We start from the raw sequence: 11,793 nt of genomic DNA on the forward strand, positions 1-11,793 counted from the left end.
TTGATGAGAACTGAGGAAATAAGATTTTCATGAAAAATCCGTTTTTTTCGTCATGACGTCATCAAATGACGTCAAAGCGTCAAACTTTTGACAGATCTGGAAAGCACTTATCAAGCGCTTTCATATGAGGTATTACTCGATATGGTATCGAAGATTTAAAAATTTGACCTTGGGGTCAAAAACTTTCGACCTCCAGCGCGAACCATGAAGGTCAAGGCTGATCACCACCAAAAATTAATCAGCTGAGCGCCAGACCATGAACTATATTCCCATGAAGTTTGAAGACGATCCGATCAAAATTACTCAAAAAATAGGGTTTCGTCGACTCCCTTGATTTGCGAGAAAGTGACCTTGACCTTTGACCTTGACCTTGAAAATTTTATGTGCTGAAAGGGACCTCTATAGGACTGATATGCGAAGTTACAAAAATTTCCAATGATAACTGTGCTCTGCAGAGTGATCGATACGTGATTACAGACAAACAAAACAAAACAAAACAACAATAAAAAAAAACATACAAGCTGACTAACATATCTTGCAAAAACTTCGTTTTGGCAAGATAACAAACAAGCCGGTAGGCGACGAGGGATCCGCTAGGATCGAAGCGCTGGATACGATGCTTTTCATTCTGACTGATCCACCTACGAAGATTCATTGCCAAGACGTATTGGTTCATATACAATTGTTCCTCTGTCTGGCAAGATTTTTCCTATTGCATATTTTGCCAACTGGCACTCATAAAAAATGACAGTATATAGACACCCTATTTTTGAAGGACTACCATTTGAAAAATAATCGGTTTGCTGGTTTGTGCTGTGGAGGCTCGCGTTGCAGACGCAGACGCAGACGCAGACGCAGACGCAGACGCAGACGCGCGCGCGCACACACACACACACAAACAAACAAACAAACAAACAAACAAACAAACAAACAAACAAACAAACAAACAAACAAACAAACAAACAAACAAACAAACAAACAAACAAACAAACAAACAAACAAACAAACACACACACACACACACACACACACACACACACACACACACACACACACACACACACACACGGAAAACCCAATAAACTTCTCAATGCTCTTGTTTGACCACACCTCCTGAGCCACACAATATTTTTCATAAGCCACGCCCAATTTCCGACGCCACTCTAAATTTATATAATAAATAATTGGAGGTGGCGTGTGGATCGTGGAATCGTTTTCAGAAATAAATAAATAATTGGAGGTTGTGTGTGGGTCGTGGAATTGTTTTCGGGAAATAAATAAACATATTATTAGATATCCACAAAGACAGAAATGCTGGTGATTCCATTTATTTTGGATCCTTTTCACTTTGGTTAATAACGTTTGGATCGAGGAGAGATCGAAGGTGGAACGACGGTGTAGTTCCTTACAAACACTGTATACACACCTTAAATGACGGTAAATAGACACCCGATTTTTTAAGGACTACAATTTGAAAAATAAAACCTCAATCAAAAATCGGCTCGAGTAAAATTTTCTAAATATCTCGAAGTGTTGAATTCCGAAGTCTCGTTTCTCTTCATTCAAAACTGAAGGACAAGTATTGAAAATACTGTACGTGGTTTTTCGGCCGCTGCAAATCAACGGGTGGTTGCGAGGCAACGAAATTCAAATGCGCACATTCCCAGTATATATATTCCACCTTTTGGCAAAGTTTCATCGAAATCGGTTCGCTGGTTCATGCTGTGGAGCCTCGCGTTGCAGACACACACACACACACACACACACACACACACACACACACACACACACACACACACACACACCCGGAAAACCCGACAATAAGGGATATCTCATATATATATATATATATATATATATATATATATATATATATATATATATATATATATATATATATATATATATATATATATATATATATATATATATATTGTTGTGGTTACCAAATTCGCAAACCACCATTCAGGTCCCTTAGGTGAGGTATCTCGGTAAGTGCATGTGTAGTTAGGCCCAAACCCGTTGTCTAGTGGGAATACATGTCATTTATGCGAGCTGCGACTCTTCAGGATAGCCGTTTTTCTTTTACTATCTTTATTTTGGACCAACCGCCATGATTACCACCACAACCACAACATCAACCACCAACCACAACACCGCTTCACCACAACCGCCACGACCTTCACGTCACACCTCGAAACCGTAGCATCGCCACCGTTCTTGCCCCGCTGTGGGTACCGGTGTTGGACTCGTGCAGGGCGCACGTTGAACAGCGTGTACAAAATCACGGATTTTGTGCTTCAAAAACGGATCAAAAACGACACACGCCCACTTTTTGCCGTCCAATCTGTGAGCGAGGGGCGATTTGGCCCCGCCTCCAGAACGATCGATATATGCAAATTTGTGGATCAAAAAGCCTTCACGCCCACTTTTTCTCGGGCCAATGGGGAGCGAGGTGAAAGGTCAAAGGGAGGGGGTCAAAGGCGAAGCTACGGGGGGATAAAAGGACGGTGTTCGTCAGTCAGCAGAACGAGAAGGAGTCGGAACGGAGGGGACGAGTGTGGAAGTCTGGAGCCCGAAGCCTGCAGTAGCTGGAGAAGCTGAAGAGAGTCGAACGAGGGGAGCCCAAAGAAGAGTCCAGGGTGGAGAGTCCAGAGGCGGAGAGGCGGCAGCGGCGAAGGCAGACGAGGGGGTGCTCGCGTCGGTGCCAGGAGCTGCACGCCCGAGGGAGGCCGGCAGCGTGACCTGGCCGAGGTGGAGACGCACACCAGGGATAATAAAGATCCTCTATACCCCGAGCATCAGCAACCCCCTCCTGTTTCCCCCCGCGCTGAGATAGTGCGACCAAGGGGGCCCCTTTTCCCACCCCCTGCCAGGCACTGTCCGCGAGGCCCGCGGAGTGAGGCGCCATCGCCGCTCCGCGTCTCATCACCAGACGGGTAGGCGCGACCCGGTCTCGGCCTCAGGCCCGCCTCATTCTTGGGGGATTTCTTTTCCTTGGTTTTGAGTATGTGTTGTCGGCGCCGTCTGTGAAGTAGAATTGTATAAGTGTTGCCGTGTGCTCGGTAGTCGGTATTAGCTCTGCATTGTTTTCGCTTTTATATTTGCTTTTTGTGTAAATGGAATTGTGTTTTCTTTTTTTTTTGTGTGCTTTTGGTGGAATTGTATTTGTGTGCTTCCCGTGTGCCGCGAATAAATGTGCTTTATTGTTGAACTGTTCTCCCGCTTCGCTTCGTCTTTTCCCCCATTGAACCCTCATCTTGCTTCACGTAAAGGGTTGGTAGTGGGCTGAATACGCCCGATAATTAATCGAACCGTCGAGGTCGACGATAACACCGCTCGGTTATTCTGATAGTACGGAACGGGTCGCTTAAGTGGCCCGTGTCCGAAGTCGACCTGCGGCGAGGTGCGATCGCCCGGTCTACCCTCCGCGTGGGTACTTAGGTAGGTCGAATTTGGCGAGCACCCTATCCCACGCGGGGGCTGATTGGCTCGATCGCGGTGAGACCGAAAGGTCCACCCGTGACTGGTTCCCGGCGTTAGTCCGAGAGGGTCACGACTGGATTGTCCGTCCGGTGGGCGACGTGCCGCGATTCGAGTTACGTGGCCGTCAGCACGCCGGCGGGCGCGAAAACCGCAACAAGCAGTCGTAGACTGGTACTTACGAAATCGTCAACTTGAACTCTGACCTTGTCTAATAAAAGCTGTCTCGAGAGAAGGTAGCGACGCAAACCAGAAGTTTCCACAATGATTCTGCACCAAACCATCAAAAATCAAATGTTTTGGATGTTTGACCTCACTGTGACCTTGACCTTTGACCGATTTTGAACAAAATCTAATCAGCGCTCGCCACCACCCTCCTGAATCACGTGGTGTAATTTGACATTGGTAGCTTCTTCCGTTCGAGTTATCATTTTTTGGATGTCTGACCTCACTGTGACCTTGACCATTGACCGATGTTGACCAAAATCTAATCAGCACTAACCATCACCCTCCTGAATCACGTGGTGTAAGTTGACATTGGTAGCTTCTTCCGTTCTCGAGTTATCGTGCCTACAAACAAACAAACAAACATGCAGTCATAGACTGGTACTTACGAAATTGTCAACTTGACCTCTGACTTTGTCTAATAAAAGCTGTCTCTGGAGAACGTAGTGACGCAAACCAGAAGTTTCTACCATGATTCAGTACCAAACCATCAAAAATTGAATTTTTGACCTCACTGTGACCTTGACCTTTGACCGATTTTTACTAAAATCTAATCAGCACGAGCCATCACCCTCCTGAATCACGTGGTGTAATTTGACATTGGTAGCTTCTTCCGTTCTCGAGTTATCTGTACCAAACCATCAAAAATTGAATTTTTGACCTCACTGTGACCTTGACCTTTGACCGATTTTTACTAAAATCTAATCAGCACAAGCCATCACCCTCCTGAATCACGTGGTGTAATTTGACATTGGTAGCTTCTTCCCTTCTCGAGTTATCGTGCCTACAAACAAACAAACAAGCAGTCATAGACTGGTACTTACGAAATCGTCAACTTGACCTCTGACCTTGTCTAATAAAAGCTGTCTCTCGAGAAGGTAGCGACGCAAACTTGACGTTTCTACGATGATTCTGTACCAAACCATAAAAAAAATCGAATGTTTTGGATGTTTGACCTCAACGTGACCTTGACCTTTGACCGATTTTGACCAAAATCTAATCAGCACTAGCCATCAGCCTCCTGAATCACGTGGTATAATTTGCCATTTGTAGCTTCTTCCGTTCTCGAGTTATCTGTACCAAACCATCAAAAATCGAATATTTGACCTCACCGTGACCTTGACCTTTGACCGATTTTGACCAAAATCTAATCAGCATTAGCCATCACCCTCCTGAATCACGTGGTGTAATTTGACATTGATAGCTTCTTCCGTTCTCAAATTATCGTGCATACAAACAAACAAACAAACAAACAAACAGAAACGGAAGGCATCAATATACTTACAAAATCTTTAGATTTCGTAAGTAACAAACAGAAACGGAAGGCATCAATATACTTACGAAATCTTTAGATTTAAGTTACAAACAAACAGAAACGGAAGTCATCAATATACTAACGAAATCTAATCAAAAGATTACGAAATCTAATCTTAAGATAACAAACAAACAGACAGGGGTGAAAACAGTAACCTCCGTCCATATTCGATGGCGGAGGTTAATAATTTTAATAATAAAATCCCCACCCCTTTGTTGTACATACATTCATTCATCCTTCTCCTCCTTCCAAACATCCAGTCACTTCTCTTCAAACCCCACCAACACTTCTCTACCCTTTTACCGATCTTCCCACAGCTCTACCTTCTCTCAATTTAACCACTGCCTCTCTCCCGTGCTCATTTCAGAAACAAATGGCCCCCAAAAGCCTCCGTGACACAGCCCTTTCTTTGCATGAAAGCTTTCTTTCGAGTTCAGCCTTATAGCAGCTGGTTGCATCATTGGTTAGGGACATGGTTGTGCCGCAGATGCAGTTCCCCCATTACCAGTACACTGGTACTCATTTTGTTGATCTTGGAAGGATGACAGGCTGAGTCAACCCCACCTGGTATTAATTCAGTGTAAAAACGGGGCTGAAACTCAGGACCCGAGGATCCCAAACCAGCCACCCTAACCACTAAGCCAACACCAGGCTGTACATAAAAGCTAAATGGCTCCAAAGGCAGGAATGTTAGCAACACGAAGGAAGTTCAAGTAAAACAAATCTTGTTTCTTTTGCTTAAACTTGCAACTTCACTTGAACACAAAGAACCGTTCATAAAGGACAATGATGTGATGAACACGTTAGCAACAACCTTCGATCGGCAGATTCGAGGTTATTGAAGCAAATATTGATTGAGCCATGATATACTTTACATTGCCATAGGGGACGACGACATAATCAAATATAATCAGTCCATCTTCATTCCAATCATCTGTGATGATCGACATATGTATCAACCGACAAAACTTCACTTTCATTTGGATGTGTGCGTGTTAGGCGCACGTGTGTGCGTGTTAGGCGTACGTGTGTGCGTGTTAGGCGTACGTGTGTGCGTGTTGTGCATGTTAGGTGTGCGTGTGTGTTAAGCGTGCGTAAGCGTACGTGTGTGGTGTTCGGCATACGTGTGTGGTGTTCGGCGTACGTGTGCGAGTGTTAGGCGTACGTGTGCGAGTGTTAGGCGTACGTGTGCGAGTGTTAGGCGTACGTGTGCGAGTGTTAGGCGTACGTGTGTGCGTGTTAGGCGTGCGTGTGTGGCGTGCGTGTGTGCGTGTTAGGCGTGTGTGTGTGGCGTGCGTGTGTGGTGTGCGTGTGTGCGTGTTAGGCGTGCGTGTGTGCGTGTTAGGTGTGCGTGTGTGGCGTGCGTGTGTGCGTGTTAGGTGTGCGTGTTAGGTGTGCGTGTTAGGTGTGCGTGTTAGGTGTGCGTGTGTGGCGTGCGTGTTAGGCGTGCGTGTTAGGCGTGCGTGTTAGGCGTGCGTGTGCGAGTGTTAGGCGTGCGTGTGTGCGTGTTAGGCGTGCGTGTGTGGCGTGCGTGTGTGCGTGTTAGGTGTGCGTGTTAGGTGTGCGTGTTAGGTGTGCGTGTGTGGCGTGCGTGTTAGGCGTGCGTGTTAGGCGTGCGTGTTAGGCGTGCGTGTGCGAGTGTTAGGCGTGCGTGTGTGCGTGTTAGGCGTGCGTGTGTGGCGTGCGTGTGTGCGTGTTAGGCGTGCGTGTTAGGCGTGCGTGTTAGGCGTGCGTGTTAGGCGTGCGTGTTAGGCGTGCGTGTTAGGCGTGCGTGTTAGGCGTGCGTGTTAGGCGTGCGTGTTAGGCGTGCGTGTTAGGCGTGCGTGTTAGGCGTGCGTGTTAGGCGTGCGTGTTAGGCGTGCGTGTTAGGCGTGCGTGTTAAGCGTGCGTGTTAAGCGTGCGTGTTAAGCGTGCGTGTTAAGCGTGCGTGTTAGGCGTGCGTGTTAAGCGTGCGTGTTAAGCGTGCGTGTTAAGCGTGCGTGTTAAGCGTGCGTGTTAAGCGTGCGTGTTAAGCGTGCGTGTTAAGCGTGCGTGTTAAGCGTGCGTGTTAAGCGTGCGTGTTAAGCGTGCGTGTTAAGCGTGCGTGTTAAGCGTGCGTGTTAAGCGTGCGTGTTAAGCGTGCGTGTTAAGCGTGCGTGTTAAGCGTGCGTGTTAAGCGTGCGTGTTAAGCGTGCGTGTTAAGCGTGCGTGTTAAGCGTGCGTGTTAAGCGTGCGTGTTAAGCGTGCGTGTTAAGCGTGCGTGTTAAGCGTGCGTGTTAAGCGTGCGTGTTAAGCGTGCGTGTTAAGCGTGCGTGTTAAGCGTGCGTGTTAAGCGTGCGTGTTAAGCGTGCGTGTTAAGCGTGCGTGTTAAGCGTGCGTGTTAAGCGTGCGTGTTAAGCGTGCGTGTTAAGCGTGCGTGTTAAGCGTGCGTGTTAAGCGTGCGTGTTAAGCGTGCGTGTTAAGCGTGCGTGTTAAGCGTGCGTGTTAAGCGTGCGTGTTAAGCGTGCGTGTTAAGCGTGCGTGTTAAGCGTGCGTGTTAAGCGTGCGTGTTAAGCGTGCGTGTTAAGCGTGCGTGTTAAGCGTGCGTGTTAAGCGTGCGTGTTAGGCGTGCGTGTTAGGCGAGCGTGTTAGGCGTGCGTGTTAGGCGTGCGTGTTAGGCGTGCGTGTTAGGCGTGCGTGTTAGGCGTGCGTGTTAGGCGTGCGTGTTAGGCGTGCGTGTTAGGCGTGCGTGTTAGGCGTGCGTGTGTGGCGTGCGTGTTAGGCGTGCGTGTGTGGCGTGCGTGTTAGGCGTGCGTGTTAGGCGTGCGTGCGTGTTAGGCAGGCGTGCGTGTTAGGCGTGCGTGTTAGGCGTGCGTGTTAGGCGTGCGTGTTAGGCGTGCGTGTTAGGCGTGCGTGTTAGGCGTGCGTGTTAGGCGTGCGTGTTAGGCGTGCGTGTTAGGCGTGCGTGTTAGGCGTGCGTGTTAGGCGTGCGTGTTAAGCGTGCGTGTTAAGCGTGCGTGTTAAGCGTGCGTGTTAAGCGTGCGGGTTACGCGTGCGTGTTAGGCGTGCGTGTTAGGCGTGCGTGTTAGGCGTGCGTGTTAGGCGTGCGTGTTAGGCGTGCGTGTTAGGCGTGCGTGTTAGGCGTGCGTGTTAGGCGTGCGTGTTAGGCGTGCGTGTTAGGCGTGCGTGTTAGGCGTGCGTGTTAGGCGTACGTGTGCGCGTGTTAGGCGTACGTGTGCGCGTGTTAGGCGTACGTGTGCGCGTGTTAGGCGTACGTGTGCGCGTGTTAGGCGTACGTGTGCGCGTGTTAGGCGTACGTGTGCGCGTGTTAGGCGTACGTGTGCGCGTGTTAGGCGTACGTGTGCGCGTGTTAGGCGTGCGTGTGCGCGTGTTAGGCGTGCGTGTGCGCGTGTTAGGCGTGCGTGTGTGGCGTGCGTGCGTGCGTGCGTGCGTGTGTGGCGTGCGTGCGTGCGTGTGTGGCGTGCGTGTGTGGCGTGCGTGTGTGGCGTGCGTGTGTGGCGTGCGTGTGTGGCGTGCGTGTGTGGCGTGCGTGTGTGGCGTGCGTGTGTGGCGTGCGTGTGTGGCGTGCGTGTGTGGCGTGCGTGTGTGGCGTGCGTGTGTGCGTGTTAGGCGTACATGTGCGCGTGTGAGGTGTACGCTAGGCGTACGTGTGTGCGTTAGGCGTGCGTGTTAGGCGTGCGTGTGTGCGTGTTAGGCGTACGTGTGCGCGTGTTAGGCGTGCGTGTGTGCGCGTTAGGCGTGCGTGTTAGGCGTACGTGTGCGCGTGTTTGGCGTACGTGTGCGCGTGTTTGGCGTATGTGTGTGCGTGTTAGGCGTATGTGTGTGCGTTTTAAGCGAACATGTTCGGCGTACGTGTGTGTTAGGCGTACGTGTGTGCGTGTTAAGCGAACGTGTTCGGCGTACGTGTGTGCGTTAGGCGTACGTGTGCACATTAGGCATGCGTGTTAGGCGTGCGTGTGTGCGTGTTAGGCGTACGTGTGTCCGTGTTAGGCGTACGTGTGTCCGTGTTAGGCGTACGTGTGTCCGTGTTAGGCGTACGTGTGTCCGTGCTAGGCGTACGTGTGTCCGTGTTAGGCGTACGTGTGTCCGTGTTAGGCGTACGTGTGTCCGTGTTAGGCGTACGTGTGTGCGCGTTAGGCGTACGTGTGTGCGCGTTAGGCGTACGTGTGCGCGCGTTAGGCGTACGTGTGCGCGCGTTAGGCGTACGTGTGCGCGCGTTAGGCGTACGTGTGCGCGCGTTAGGCGTACGTGTGCGCGCGTTAGGCGTACGTGTGCGCGCGTTAGGCGTACGTGTGCGCGCGTTAGGCGTACGTGTGCGCGCGTTAGGCGTACGTGTGCGCGCGTTAGGCGTACGTGTGCGCGCGTTAGGCGTACGTGTGCGCGTGTTAGGCGTACGTGTGCGCGTGTTAGGCGTGCGTGTGTGGCGTGCGTGTGTGCGTGTTAGGCGTGCGTGTGTGGCGTGCGTGTGTGGCGTGCGTGTGTGGCGTGCGTGTGTGGCGTGCGTGTGTGGCGTGCGTGTGTGGCGTGCGTGTGTGGCGTGCGTGTGTGCGTGTTAGGCGTACATGTGCGCGTGTGAGGTGTACGTGTGCGCGTGTTAGGCGTACGCTAGGCGTACGTGTGTGCGTGTTAAGCGTACGTGTTCGGCGTACGCGTGTGCGTTAGGCGTGCGTGTTACGCGTGCGTGTGTGCGTGTTAGGCGTACGTGTGTGCGTGTTAGGCGTACGTGTGCACGTGTTAAGCGTGCGTGTTAGGCGTACGTGTGTGAGTGTTGGGCGTACGTGTGCGCGTGTTAAGCGTACGTGTGCACGTGTTAAGCGTACCTGTGCGCGTGTTAGGCGTAAGTGTATGCGTGTTAGGCTACGTGTTTGCGTGTTAAGCGTACGTGTGTGCGTGTTAAGCGTCCATGTTGAGCGTACGTGTGCGTGTGTTAGGCGTACGTGGTAAGTGTACGTGTGTGCTTGTTAAGCGTGCGTGTCAGGCGTACGTGTTAAGCGTGAGTGTTTGGCGTACGTGTTTAGCGTGCATGTTAAGCGTGCGTGTTAAGCGTGCGTGTCAAGCGTGCGTGTTCAGAGTACGTGTGTGCGTGTTAGGCGTACGTGTGTGCGTGTTAGGTGTAAGTGTGTGCGTGTTAGGCTACGTGTTTGCGTGTTAAGCGTACGTGTGTGCGTGTTAAGCGTCCATGTTGAGCGTACGTGTGCGCGTGTTAGGCGTACGTGGTAAGCGTACGTGTGTGCGTGTTAAGCGTGCGTGTTAGGCGTACGTGTTAAGCGTGCGTGTTAGGCGTACGTGTTAAGCGTGCGTGTTAGGCGTACGTGTTAAGCGTGCGTGTTAGGCGTACGTGTTAAGCGTGCGTGTTAGGCGTACGTGTTAAGCGTGCGTGTTAGGCGTACGTGTTAAGCGTGCGTGTTAGGCGTACGTGTTAAGCGTGCGTGTTAGGCGTACGTGTTAAGCGTGCGTGTTAGGCGTACGTGTTAAGCGTGCGTGTTAAGCGTGCATGTTAAGCGTGCGTGTTCAGCGTACGTGTGTGCGTGTCAAGCGTGCGTGTTCAGAGTACGTGTGTGCGTGTTAGCCGTACGTGTGTGCGTGTTAAGCGTACGTGTTAAGCGTACGTGTGTGCATGTCAAGCGTGCGTGTTCAGAGTACGCGTGTGCGTGTTAGGCGTACGTGTGTGCGTGTTAGGCGTACGTGTGTGCGTGTTAGGCGTACGTGTGTGCGTGTTAGGCGTACGTGTGTGCGTGTTAGGCGTACGTGTGTGCGTGTTAGGCGTACGTGTGTGCGTGTTAAGCGTGCGTGTTAGGCGTATGTGTGTGAGTGTTGGGCGTACGTGTGTGCACGTTAGGCGTATGTGTGTGTGTGTGTGTGTTAGGCGTACGTGTGCACGTGTTGAGCGTACCTGTGCGCGTGTTAAGCGTGCGTGTTAGGCGTACGTGTGTGAGTGTTCAGAGTACGTGTGTGCGCGTTAGGCGTACGTGTGTGCGTGTTCGGCGTACGTGTGTGCGTGTTCGGCGTACGTGTGTGCGTGTTTGGCGTACGTGTGTGCGTGTTCGTCGTACGTGCGTCCTTTTTCGGCTATAAAACCTGTTTGTGAGAGTATTCTTTTGAGACTTGTACAGCCCTGAAATGGGAAAATTTGTTTCACAGCCTTCCTTGTACTAAAAGCATTCATGGCCTCGCTCAAATAGCAAGTAACAACCAACAAAAACATTTCATCGTCTTTATAATGTCAATTTAAACAATGGAGAGAGAGGTTAAAAGGCAACATCGAGACTCGAGGACATCTCGCGCGCAGACACATGGACACAAAGACAGAGGACCACGCGCACACCCAGGACGGACGCACTCACCCACAGCTCCACTCGTCCACGGCCGAAGCTTTGGGCCTTCAACAAAAGCCGCGCAGCCCGTCCCTGGAACGGCTCTCCATCCCGACCGCTACGCCTCCACAGCCGTGCATTGCCTCTTCCAATCTAATCCACGGTTTTACTCGCCATGTCTGATCAACGCCACGACGTCAACACACTCATTCATTCAGCAATTTATCAGCAACTCGATTTTCGCTTCAAAAACTCATAATCCCAACATTTCCCTGTCTTTACCTCTGGTAATTTTACACCCACACCTTCCCCACCCCCTCCTTCGTTCTTTTATATTTCCACTCTTTCTCGATAGCCTCCCCTTTCTCGCCTGCCGGTTCTCTTCACGCCCTGATTCTCCCCTCAGACCATTTTCGTTTTGGAAGATGCTGACCGGACGGACGGATCAATGACCTGCTTGTTTTGGATCAATGTGTG

At 50.7% G+C, this 11,793-nt stretch overlaps 1 protein-coding gene across 10 annotated transcripts in view; it reads right to left on the minus strand.

Annotated features, from left to right (window-relative positions):
* LOC147020738 (zinc finger protein 414-like) overlaps nucleotides 1-11,793 on the minus strand; it is a 52,266-nt gene extending 40,473 nt beyond the window's left edge. For 2 of the 10 annotated variants that reach the window (XM_085896340.1, XM_085896343.1), the window contains exon 1: nucleotides 11,347-11,791. The gene's annotated coding sequence lies outside the window, so the exon portion shown is untranslated. Of the gene's footprint in view, nucleotides 1-11,346 lie in introns of all 10 variants that reach the window. The other 8 variants (XM_085896344.1, XM_085896345.1, XM_085896339.1 and 5 more) reach the window with 7 other exon arrangements.

This window comes from Eptatretus burgeri, chromosome 9, assembly GCF_056783735.1.
Source record: "Eptatretus burgeri isolate ZD-2024b chromosome 9, Ebu_testis_v1, whole genome shotgun sequence".
Classification (NCBI taxonomy): Eukaryota; Metazoa; Chordata; class Myxini; order Myxiniformes; family Myxinidae; genus Eptatretus; species Eptatretus burgeri.